Source organism: Heloderma suspectum, chromosome 3 (assembly GCF_057233095.1).
Source record: "Heloderma suspectum isolate Gila_16-S chromosome 3, 16-S_ref, whole genome shotgun sequence".
In the NCBI taxonomy this organism is placed as follows: Eukaryota; Metazoa; Chordata; class Lepidosauria; order Squamata; family Helodermatidae; genus Heloderma; species Heloderma suspectum.
The window spans coordinates 48,700,373-48,713,457 of NC_139460.1; the positions used below are offsets into that span (position 1 = coordinate 48,700,373).

General features: G+C 43.9%; 1 long non-coding RNA gene across 3 annotated transcripts in view; it reads left to right on the forward strand.

Annotated features, from left to right (window-relative positions):
- Positions 1-13,085, forward strand: part of LOC146349635 (uncharacterized) — a 43,284-nt gene that overhangs the window by 8,227 nt on the left and 21,972 nt on the right. For 2 of the 3 annotated variants that reach the window (XR_014789041.1, XR_014789042.1), the window contains exon 2: positions 190-298. This is a non-coding gene — a long non-coding RNA (uncharacterized LOC146349635). Of the gene's footprint in view, positions 1-189; positions 309-13,085 lie in introns of all 3 variants that reach the window. The other variant, XR_014789043.1, reaches the window with a different exon arrangement.

The following is a 13,085-nucleotide window of genomic DNA, read 5'->3' on the forward strand; positions in this document are numbered from 1 at the left end:
ATTTCACTATTAGAGCCTCAAAAGATAAGCATGTTTTTCTGTTGCCTCCTTTTTACAACTCGGGACAGTGAAACAATTAGCTAAAACTGTTTGTTTTAATAGCCAAGTATTATGGGTGCTTCTAGATGGAGGGCTCCTAGCGGTAGCAATCAGAAGGCATGCAGCTGTTCCGTTTTTTCTCCTTAACAGGTTTTCTGCATTATGACGTCATCTGGACCCCCATAAACGTCTTTATATGAGGCAGCATGATGGCACCATGAAAGCCTCATCTGGAAGCACCCTATGTCTTATTCCAACCGTAAGAAACAGTATGTTGTTATTGTTCTCTGGACTTGAACCATCCTAGCCAAATACCTGCCTAGGCTTTTAAGCAATACGAGTGCTATTAGGGATGTACGAAAGTCACTTACCTTTTCGTGGATTCTGTTCATGGGGGGGGGAGGCGTTCCGTCCCTCCCACCGGAATCCTTGATGGGGGGGAGGCGATCCAGTCCTTCCCCCCGGAATCCTCAATGGCCGGCTGTGCGCCGCAGCAGCTCCGCGGAGCAGCCGGCCAGGCCCAGGCGAAGGCCGTCTGCAGCCGGATTTCCGGCCGCGGAGGGCTCTGGGTAAAACAAAAACAAAAACGCGTACGCAAATGGCAGTGGCTACAGCCGCCACCATTTGCATTCCTTAATTTTCCGCCGTCTTAGTCTACGTAAATATTTACGTAGACTAAGACGAAGAAAAGAAAGGGGAACGCAAATAGCGTACTGGGCGCTATTTGCGTTCCCCTTTCTTGTCTTCGTCTTAGTCTACATAAATATTTACATAGACTAAGACGGCGAAAAATAAGGAACACAAATGGCGGCGGCTGTAGCCGCCGCCATTTGCGTACGCGTTGTTTTTTTGTTTTTTACCTAGACATGATGGGCTACGTAAGTCTTTACATAGCCTATCACGTCTATGGGGGGGGAGGAGAAAAAAACAGAGACTGCAAATGGCGGCGGCAGCCGGTTGGAAGACCAGCCGCCGCCACTGCCAAAGCCGCCGCTGGAGCTGCTGCCGTCCGAAACATCCACCCTAGGTAAGTCTCATCCCGGGGGGGCGGTAGGCCGTTCCGCTATGGATTTCGGGGGGCTGAATGCACTGGTATTCGGCCTCACCGAGATCCGTCGCGGAATTCTCTGACATCCCTAAGTGCTATAGTTATAGGAGCAGGTAGAAGTCCTGAAGAAGAATGGAGGAAATACTGCTAGGAATAGGTTGTGGCAACCCCCAATTGCTTGCCTAGTGAGAGAACCCTTTTATGTAGGGATGTACGAAAGTCACTTACCGTTTCGTGGATCTGCTTATTTACGTAGGCTAAAACAGCGAATAAAAAAGGAATGCAAATAGCGCCCACTACGCTATTTGCGTTCCCCTTTATTTTCGCCATAATAGTCTATGTAAATATTTACGTAGACTAAAATGGCAAAAAATAAGGAACGCAAATGGTGGCTGCCGTAGCTGCCGCCATTTGCGTACATGTTTTTTTTTTTTTTTTACCCAGACGTGATAGGCTACGTAAGTCTTTACGTAGCCTATCATGTCTGGGTAAAAAAAAAGACCAGACTGCAAATGGTGGCGGTGGCAGCCAGTCGGAAGACCAGTCGCTGCCACCACCGCTGCCGAAGCTGCCGCTGGAGCCGCCGCTGGAGCCGCCGCCATCCGGAACATCCGCCCCAGGTAAGTCTTGTCCCAGGGGGGATCTGCGGGGTGGTGGGGGGGTGGCAGGCCGTTCTGCCACGGATTTCGGGGGGGGCAAATGCCAGTGCGTTCGGCCTTACTGAAATCCGTGGCGGAATTCTCCGTCATCCCTGCTTTTATGTATGTTTTTTAAAAGAGGGGTTGGTTAAGATATATCACAGATGAAAGTTGGTAAAGACATGTTTCTGCTGGCCTCCCTCACATGGCTGGCATCCCTCACAAGCATAATCCAATTGGATATTAAGGTGAGGGATGCCCAGCGGGCCCAAAATATATTATTGTCCACTGTTAAATTTTGAAGGGAGGAGGCTTTGTGGTAAGATTTGTACTCTCTGATCCTTCTCTTGTTTTGTTTAGCCTTTTTCGAGGAGGAAACTTGCTCTTAGGATCAGGTCATGATGAGATTATTTTTTTTAGCAGTGTGGGTGTGTGTTATACAAATCTAGTTCCGAAATACTGTAATTCTCAGAATTTCACAATGCAGCATAGATTAACAATGGGCATGATCCAACCAACCTTATGGGTTTTTAGTGCCACTGATTTCAATGGAAGCACGTTTGGGTTGGATCCAGACTAGATTAGTTGAACTTAGTTCCCACTGAAATTAACGGGGCTTAAGTCCTGACTAATGCGTTCTACTGGCTTCAATGAGATCTAAGTTCAACTAACTTAAGTCTGGATCCAAAGCAGTTTTGTAGAGTTGTTCTATTGATTTTTTTTGTATAACAGATATTACAGAAAACAATATACGAATTCTCCCTCCCTCCAAATAATAACAGTAATTACCGTTACCCTTCCTGGTTGCTTGCTTTTATTTTGACTCACTTAACATTTAGAAAGCAAACAAACCAGAAAGTAATACCTTATGAATATATTGAACAATCCCCATTGAAATCAGTGGGATTTAAAAGTGCTTAATGTTAGCTGGATCATGTCAAGTGTCAAAGCATGAATGTTGATTCTTGTGCTAGCCAGATAGGTGTAATTGAATGGTATGTTTCAGTAGTAACCATCAGCTGGTATGCGTAATCAGATGATACATGTCGTTTCAGGGCATCTCTACACTAGCCTAAAAACCTGCATTTAAAACAGGGCTTTCTGCTTCCATTTTAAATGCAGGATCACAATGGACTCCCTTTACATGTGCTTCTTTCCCCCTCCCCTTCCCTCACCCTTCTCCCCATATCTGAGTCTTCCATTATCTTTCATTGATCTCGCTCCTCTTCTTGCTGCTTTTCCTCTTTTCATGGAGGAAACTGAAGCAGAACACAATGGGGTAATTTGAAAGTTCATTATCTGCGATCTATTTAAAAATGGGACAAAGGGCATTTAGTGCAGGAGACGCCTTGAGTGATCGTGATCGTGGGGCCATGTAAAGAGCCCGCAAACTTCCATGAAAGAACAATCTCAATCGCAGAATAAAAGCTCCGTGTGAAAGAGCCCTAAGACTCTGCGGTCTGAACACGAAAAGGCAAGGAAGTTGTGTACCTCAGGTATACAACATGACTCACTATGAGTCTCTTGGAGCTATTCAGTCCACAGAGTTTCTGTGGTACATCTTATCTCTGCTTGTGGAGCGCTTTTATCTAGTTTGCCTAAGTTGATCTGGTGTGTGGGCAGTCTTACCTTCTGGCATGTTTTTTTTTTACTTGGTAGCCTAGTTACCACAGTCATTTCCAAGTAGTTCTATATAGTACTATATAATTGTCTTTTACAGAGAAGGAAAAAGTTGTTCAAATCTTTTCCCTCTGAGCAACTTCAATAGTTTCTGCAGTTTAACTCATTTTCACCTTCCTTTAAAGCATATCCTGGGTCAGCTCATTTAACGATGAGTTGTTTCTTGCCATTGGACACATAGTCAGCTCAGAGCTGCTAGAATGTATGACTAGCATCTGATGCAATTAAAATATACTGTTCCCTAGGGAAGAGAACTGAAACTCACTGAGTTCTGAACTCAAGCTTAGTCAAATTCCTGTGGCATGATGTAATTAAAGTGGACAGAATTCTGCAGTTCTAGTCCCTCACTAGTCAAGTAGGAAGGCACTGGCATATGGTTTTTTGTTTAGCCTATAAAGGTTTGATCTCAGGCCCAGGACAAGGGGGTGCACTGAAACAAATGAAACTGAAAATGTCTCATAATTAATCACAGCCAACTAATTTGGCAGGCTGTCTGAGTTTTCTAATCATGTGAAATTAGAAAACTAAGCAGCAATCCTCCGGTTGGCCTCCATATCCAAACGTAATGTCAAACACAGCACTAGTTGTTTTAAGTTGCTCATGACCTATTTGATCGTCAGAAGGGTGCCATTTTAACAAATCCTGGCATGCTCAAAAGAATTGCCTGAGGTTGCAATCCCATGCATGTTTACATAAGCCCCATTAAAATTAGTAGAACTTTCTTTTGAATAAACATGTCTAAGTTTGAGAGGTACATCATTAGACACAGGGGATCTCTACACCTCAAGTTTATTGCAAATTCATGGTTGCTCAGTCACTGAATTGTGCTGGTCCATTACATGACATCATCGTTGTCCAGTCATTGTTCCACTATTTCCTCCCACCTATCCTGTGTTTTCCTCAAACAGAAAAAATGGGGTAACAGAAGGGATTAAATACACAGAAGTGAAAAATCAATGAAAGATGTTAGAAAACTGTTTGTGTACTTTATAGAACAAGTGTATTATGGACTACAGTACTGAAAATTTCTACAGTCACAGTCACATGTATTCACATACAGTGAATTACTCCATTCACTTCAGAGCCAAACTGCACATTAAGCAAATTCACATAGTAGGATCCATCCTGGACTGTACCACTTTGGTATACAGGTATTTTGGTTGATTTTTTTTTTAATTGTCAAGTTCCTTTACATATAAATATTGGACTAGCTTACTGCTAGTTGTACTAATTTCTCTGTGCAGGGAGAGATTGCTTTAAAACATGGGGGAACTTTGAAAATGTATCCTCCCCATCCTGTCAACTGTCTAAGTTAGTAAAGTCCAGGAATTACATTTCAGCATGTGATTTTGCTGAGCATGTAGTTCATTGCGTATGGATCGATCCACTAGGGGTCTAAATCAAGTGAGAGTACAATGTGTTTTTGTCCTTTCTCTCCTCACCTACACCCTATATGTGAGAGCCAAAATTACTTTAAATCTGTGTCTAGTAGCTATGTCCATTCCCATTTTTACTCTAGGAAGGCAAAGGGCCTACAATTCAGAATGTATAAGTCCCCATCCCCCATGCTCGGGTCCCAGTTCAGGTCAGGCCCCCTGCATTTACTCTAGAGTAAAAATGAAAAAAGCCATAGCTGCTAGACACAGGCTCTCTTCACACCTGGCACAGGGGGGAAATGATGAATTCAATCGCAAGCACAGAAAATGTCGGATTTTCCCTGTTCTCAGATAACACGGGAAGAGGGAAGGAAAGTTGTGAGATAGCAGCAGGACAGCAGCAGCAGCAGCAGCATCTAAAGCTCCTGTGAAAACCAGTGATTAAAGAAGCACGATCCTGCTAAAAAACTCAGGTGTGAAGAGAGCCACAGATTAAGAGTAATGTCTGTTTTGGGGATCAGTAGTGGTCAATGGATCTGTATGTGAATGGCTAATCTCATATTTTGGCATTGATAATAACAATTATGATTAAACAGAAATGACTGCCAGAGCCACAGCAGGGTTTGCCTCCCTCAGAATATCCCAGGCTCCCTCTGAATTTGCAGCTTTCATTAAAAAAAAAAGTTAGTCTCTAGAGCCCTTTAGCCATTTTACTTGTGAGATACTGCTCAGGCAGTATTCTCCTCAGTTGCTGCCTAAGAAGTAAAATTGTTCCCACCTTCCAATGTTCTGGGTTAACTGACAAGCACTAGGCCTTTATTTTTTGAAGTACTAGTTCCCCTGTACTCAGCACTGGTTAGACCTCATCTTGAGTATTGCGTCTAGTTCTGGGCACCGCACTTTTAGAAGGATGCAGACAAACTGGAGAGGGTTCAGAGGAGGGCAACAAAGATGATCAGGTGACTGGAAACAAAGCCCTATGAGGAGAGACTGAAATAACTGGGCATGTTTAGCCTTGAGAAGAGAAGACTGGGGGGGGGGGGGATACGATAGTGCTCTTCAAGTACTTGAAAGGTTGTCACAGAGAGGAAGGCCAGGATCTCTTCTCAATCATCCCAGAGTGCAGGACACGGAATAATGGGCTCAAGTTACAGGAAGCCAGTTACAGTCAGGGATGCTTTGACTTAGATTCCTGCATTGAGCAGGGGATTGGACTTGATGGTTTTATAGGCCCCTTCCAACCCTACTATTCTATGATTCTCTTATATTTTGTAAATTAAAATTGCATTTTATGAATATATAATACAGTTAAATCACTTTCAACATATTGGGCTACCTGTATTTATACTCTGGCTGTTCTGCAATGATCCCTGCCCCCACCTGCCCCCATGCCTCAAATTTCTAGCTATGGACTGTGGTACTTATAGCTGCACCTCAAGGATGCCACAGTTCTTTAGGATCCTAGGGCTGAAAGGTTCTCCCCCACACACACACACCCCACACACCCAACCCGATGTAGTAGCTCCGTCTTCCAAAGCAATTGCCCGTTAATGCCTGTAAGACTCAAGAGAGAAGAGACCATACAGTAGTATAATTCCTAGCCAGTGAAGTCAGCTTGTAACCATGGCAGCAGTGACTGCAAAGCTGTACTGTACAAAAAGGGGTCCAACTTGATGAAGCAGAATGCCATGCACTGGGTATATAGAAATGGAGCTGGGAAAGGGTGATGGATTAAAATCTCTTTTCCCTTGGCAGTCAACTGTCACATGGACCATAGTGTTAGCAACAGGATTAGGGGACTTTTCATATCTTTGCATTGGTGTGCGGAAGGCAGTCAACCCTCTAAATAATACATCAATAAGACAGCATCCATTCACTGCCAACTAATGCTGGCACAGCTGAGCAAAGTTATCTTTTAGAGGAAAAACATTTGTTCCAACCCAATGTGCTCATATCATTAGACCAGCTTCTCCAGGAGAAGAGGAGAATAAAACAGCATTATTTGTGTTAGTAACCTGGGGCCAAAAGCTGACAACATGCGCCTTTTATAGTGAGGGAGAACATGACCATCCCCCATTTTGTGTTCCAACCTGGAAAATAGCTCAAGTCTCTTAATTTACAAAAATCAAATGTAGAGTTGGATTGACAGACCTCATAGGGCCCTAGAAACCTGACTTACTGCATACCAGGGGATATGAAGCCAAACTGGGACCCTCCAAGTATAGAAAGGCTGGAGTGAAAGATTGGGTAGCATAATTTCTGCCTATCTGAGACCCTTTTTTATGAGCTGTATTTCAGTATATAAGATGCAAGCTAATTTACTACAAACTTGCATACATAAGGTAGTGATCACCACCCCCAAAAGGAAGAGGCTATCTGCCTTATAATCCTTGCTCTCTAATCCTAAATGTATGGGGGGAGGCAGCAGTTACTGGTGAAGGAAAAGAACTTTGCACATGTCTTGGGACTATTCTTAATTATGACAGCACATAGTCCAGGGCTTCGCCTGACAACATATTCCAGGACTGAGCCCTTCCACACATTCAGCCCTGTTCTTCAGCCAGCCCATCTTAGGTAGGTAGTGATGTGGGGTGATGGGGAGAGAGATTTGCTAGAGGGATGTATAGATATCTAGGATTTATAGATATATACTCATATTTCTGTTTTAAAGCTTTTTTTAAAAAAAGTTTTTTGAAGTTTAGATTTTAGCTTCACAGATTTCATTCAGTTATCAAATCAACATCCAAGGATTCAGCATGGGAGATGGATTTCTTATAGAATTAGTCACAGAACTGTTTGAGATGCTGCAAACTATACAAATGCAAATAAATAAGTAAAATGTGGGGGGTGGACTGTTCAGGTGCTTCCTGGTGTAACTTCAAGTCACGTTGTTCTCCTCCCTCCCACTGCCAAGATATTTCATGCCACTGGAATGTATTATAGTCTAAAATTGCTGTACATTTGGGATTAAGAAATTGCCAAAATGATTTCGTGTTTGAAACAGCCTTCTGTTTAATACAGATCTATCTATCCCCCCCCCCCCCGCAAATAACTGTTTAAATGAAACCCTTCTGGGTAAGAGTGGAATAATTTCACAACAAAAAATAACACATGCAGAACTCTGCACAGCAATGTGGAAAGCGTGCCTGCCTTCTCATACATGATATCTGTTCCCCATTTTCTCGGCTGAGTTTCTCCCATTCCTCCATCCTCACGCAAACTCATTAATTTTTTAAAAGTTTCTCCAAACTATGTGAGTTGGCAAAGCCAGGCTATAAATCTGGGATATAGGCGGCCTAGCCTATATCTGGATTCTTCAGCTAGCCACAATTTTGTTTTCCATTAAATTCCAGGCTACCATGATTCTCAGTTCCCCATACTCATTGTGTCTGTACTCCTGGAGCAAAAGACTAGCAGTTAAACAAATGGGTTTTTTTTTTTTAAAGATTGTAAGCCAATCCAAACAACCCCTTTGGTTGTGTCCAGCTGCTTGGAAAAGGTGCAGAAAAGGGCAATGGAGAGAGCAATCCTATGGGGAGAGACGGCCTCCTCCAAACTCAGAGGCGACTGCCTATCCACTGCAGGGCGGGAGGAGTGGTGAGGAGCACATCTCCTCCACACTCCAGCCACCCTGCTGTCTAGCCACAGGACCTCGGAGCACGTGATGAGGAGGCCGAACGATCCATAGGAAGTGTTGTACTGACACTTCTGACCACCCCCGCCCTGCCCGCTGGAATACCCCATTTTTCCCGCTCTGCAGTGCTTTTCTGAGTGTAGAGCGCAGGGCCGATCTGAGCTGCCTAAGAGGCAGTGCGGGAAGGGGTGGAGGTGGTTCTCTGGGAACCAACCTCAGAGTGCGGGCTCCAAAGTCGATTCCCAGGAACTGACCAATCCTATGGCCGTCTAGCCGCTCACTAGCAGCCATAGGATTCTGCCCTAAAATGATCAAGTGGCCAGAGCAGCTCCCGTATGAAGAAAGGTTATACAATGTCTGGGACTGTTTAGCTTAGAGAAAAGGCAAATAAAGGAAGTCATGACTGAGGTGTACAGAATTATGCATGGTGTGGAAAAAGTGGATAGGGAGATATTTTTCTCCCTCTCTCATAATACTAGAACCCGGGGTCATCCCATGAAGCTGAATAGTTGGAGATTCAGGACAGATAAAAGGAAGTACTTCTTCACACAATGTATAGATAAGTAAGTAATTTGACTTTGATTTCTCCATATATTCTTAGGTGTATTCCAGGGAATGCATCATAACTCCCCCTATAAATATTTCTCTCCCTGTGTGTGTATGTGTGTGTCAGACTCAGTTTAGATAAGGTAGTGCTTTTTATTGGACCAACCTCTGTTGGTGGCCATTTTCAGCCTTTTGAATTAGCAAAACCTCTCTCACGTCATCTTCTGATTCCTTTTTAGATGGAAGGTACCTCCTGCAAGGTACCTCCTGCAACGTATGAAGCAGGGCTTTGTAGGCCAACCTGGTGTGATGCAGAATGGCAGGGGGCCAAATGTCCATTCCTCATCTAAAGCTCAGGAATGGTCATTTTCCATTCTGCTAAGTTGATAGAAAAAGAATCCAGGGAAAGAAAGAAAGAAAGAAAGAAAGAAAGAAAGAAAGGATGGCCCTGCAACAGAAAGAGTTGCTAGACAATCATTAGATCTTCTCAGAGGGCTTTTCTTCTATGTGCACAATTATTCCCACATTTTAAATTTACATGAACAATGCAAAACATGCATACTGGAAAATAGCTTGAAAGCCTATCGTAAATGCTACAAGCAAGTGAATGTAATAAAACTCCAATTACTTTGGTTTTAGAGAAAAGCTTTTGGGGTTGTGGTGACTTAGAGTGGAGAAATGGCAGAGGAAGGAAGGGTGCTTAACTCTTTCCTTCCCACTGTTTCTTTGCTCCAAAATTGCCACTCCCAGTCTTTTCCCCCCATGGGTTCCAAACACACTTCTCAGGGTAAAACACATTTAGACCCTGCAGCAGAAAAGAAGCTTGGAATAGAAGATTTGAAGTAGAGAATCAGTGGCTGGGGAATGGGTTAATTATCCTCTCCACTGCAAATTGGCTCCTTCTACAGGGACATTTCTTTCAGTACGAATCCAAGGCAAACCATTCAGCATCACAGTAATTCAAGTCTATGCCCCAACCACTGAGGCTGAAGAAGCTGAGGTTGATCGGTTCTATGAAGACCTACAACACCTTCTAGAACTAACACCAAAAAAAGATGTCCACTTCATCATAGGGGATTGGAATGCTAAAGTAGGAAGTCAAGAAATCACCGGGATAACAGGCAAGCATGGCCTTGGTGTACAAAAAGAAGCAGGACAAAGGCTAAGAGAGTTTTGCCAAGAGAACACACTGATCATAGCAAACACTCTTTTCCAACAGCACAAGAGACGATTCTACACATGGATATCACCAGATGGTCAATATCGAAATCAGATTGATTATGTCCTTTGCAGCCAAAGATGGAGAAGCTCCATACAGTCAGTAAAAACAAGAACTGGAGCTGACTGTGGCTCAGATCATGAGCTTCTTATTGCAAAATTTTGGCTTAAATTGAAGAACGTAGGGAAAACCACTAAACCATTCAGGTATGACCTAAATCATATCCCTTATGAATATACAGTGGATGTATAGATTTAAGGGATTAGACCTGATAGACAGAGTGCCTGAGGAACTATGGACGGAGGTCCGTAACATTGTTCAGGAGGCAGCAACTCAATCCATCCCAAAGAAAAAGAAATGCAAGAAAGCAAAGTGGCTGTCTGAGGAGGCTTTACAAGTAGCTGAGGAAAGAAGGGAAGCGAAAAGCAAGGGAGAATGGGAAGATATATCCAACTGAATGCAGAGTTCCAGAGAATAGCAAGGAGAGACAAGAAGGCCTTCTTAAATGAATAATGCAAAGAAATGGAGGAAAAGAATAGAATGGGAAAGACTAGAGATCTTTTCAAGAAAATCAGAGATATCAAGGGAACGTTTTGTGCAAAGATGGGCATGATAAAAGACAAAGAAGGCAGGGACCTAACAGAAGCAGATGAGATTAAGAAGAAGAAAGGCAATGCCAAAGAGTGTTCAAACTACCGCACAATTGCGCTCATTTCACATGCCAGCAAGGTGTAGGGATGTATGAAAGTCACTTACCTGTTTGCGGATTATGTTGATGGTGGGGGGGAGGCGTTCCATCCCTCCCCCCGGAATCCTGGCCAGCCAGCTCTGCTCCGCAGGGATTCTGTGGAGCTGCCGGCCGGCTCCGCCAGCAGCCGGACATCCGGCCGCTGGCTAGCAGGGATGCAAATGGCGGCGGCCATAGCTGCCGCCGTTTGCGTCCCTGCAGTCAGCTGTGATAGGCTACGTAAATGCTTACGTAGCCTATCATGTCTGACTTTAATAAAAAAACAACAACGCGCGTAGGCAAATGGCGGCAGCCGTGGCCGCCGCCATTTGCGTACGCGCGGTTGTTTTTTTTTTAAAGTCAGACGTGATAGGCTACGTAAATCTTTACGTAGCCTATCACGTCTTTTTTTTTTTTTTTAACTGGAAATGGCGACGGCGGCAGCTGAACCGCCGCCACTGCCCGGAAGATCCGCCCCAGGTAAGTCTCGTCCCGGGGGGGGCGGGGGGACAGGCCATTCCGCCACTGATTTTGGGGGGCTGAATGCACTGGCATTCGGCCTTCCCGAGATCCGTGGTGGAATTCTCTGACATCCCTAGCAAGGTGATGCTCAAAATCCTACAAGCTAGGCTTCAGCAGCATGTGAACCGAGAACTACCGGAAATACAAGTGGGGTTTCGAAGAGGCAGAGGAACTAGGGATCAAATCGCCAACATTCGCTGGATCATGGAGAAAGCAAGAGAATTCCAGAAAAACGTCTATTTCTGCTTCATTGACTACGCTAAAGCCTTTGATTGTGTGGATCACAACAAACTCTTGCAAATTCTTAAAGAGATGGGAGTACCAGACCACCTTACCTGTCTCCTGAGAAACCTGTACGAGGGTCAAGAAGCAACAGTAAGAACCGGACATGGAACAACCGAATGGTTCAAAACTGGGAAAGGAGTACAACAAGGCTGTATATTGTTGCCCTGCTTATTTAATTTATATGCAGAGTACATCATGGGAAATGCGGGGTTGATGAATCACAGGTTGGAATTAAGATTGCTGGGAGAATTATCAACAACCTCAGATACGCAGACGATACCACCCTAAAGGCAGAAAGCAAAGAGGATCTAAAGAGCCTTGTGTTGAGGGTGAAAGTGGAGAGTGCAAAAGCTGGTTTGAAACTCAACATTAAAAAAACTAAGATCATGGCAACTGGCCCCATCTCTTCCTGGCATATAGAAGGGGAAGAAATGGAAGCAGTGACAGATTTCACTTTCTTGGGCTCCAAGATCACTACAGATGGTGACTGTAGCCATGAAATTAAAAGACGCTTGCTCCTTGGGAGGAAAGCTATGGCACACCTAGACAGCACAGTAAGAAGCAGAGACATCACCTTGCCGACAAAGGTCCGTATAATCAAAGCTATGGTTTTCCCAGTAGTAACGTATGGCTGTGAGAGCTGGACTATGAGGAAGGCTGAGCGCCCAAGAATTGATGCCTTCCAACTGTGGTGCTGGAGAAGACTCTTACGAGTCCCCTGGACTGCAAGGAGGTCAAATCAGTCCATCCTAAAGGAAATCAACCCTGAGTGCTCATTGGAAGGACAGATACTGAAGCTGAAGCCTTTCTTATAGTCCTTATATTGGTCGCATTAGGTGACCAATATTTTGGCCACCTAATGCGAAGAGAAAAGTCACTGGAAAAGACCCTGATGCTGGGAAAGATTGAAGGCAAAAGGAGAAGGGGACGGCAGAGGATGAGATGGTTAGATAGCATCACCGATGCAATGAATATGAACTTGAGCATACTCTGGGAGACAGCGGAGGACTGGAAGGCCTGGCATGCTATGGTCCATGGGGTCACGAAGAGTCGGACATGACTTAATGACTAAACAACAACAACAACAACATATTATTTGAAACCTATCTCAACCAGTATCTCTTAAAAGTGTATAATTTAATAACTTAGTTGTAAAAGACAAATACAACTTTGATGTAACTTCCCACAAAGTCAATAAACCTAAATAAATATAAGCTGCTATATAAATGTTGTTTATTTAGCATTTCCCAAAACTCACAGTGAAAAAAACCAGTCAGATAGCTCTACCAATAAAGAGGTTTTATTTCTTCCTTATATCAGTCCCTCTGGAATCTTCTTCTCATTTCTACAACTAGAGTTGACCCATGATTA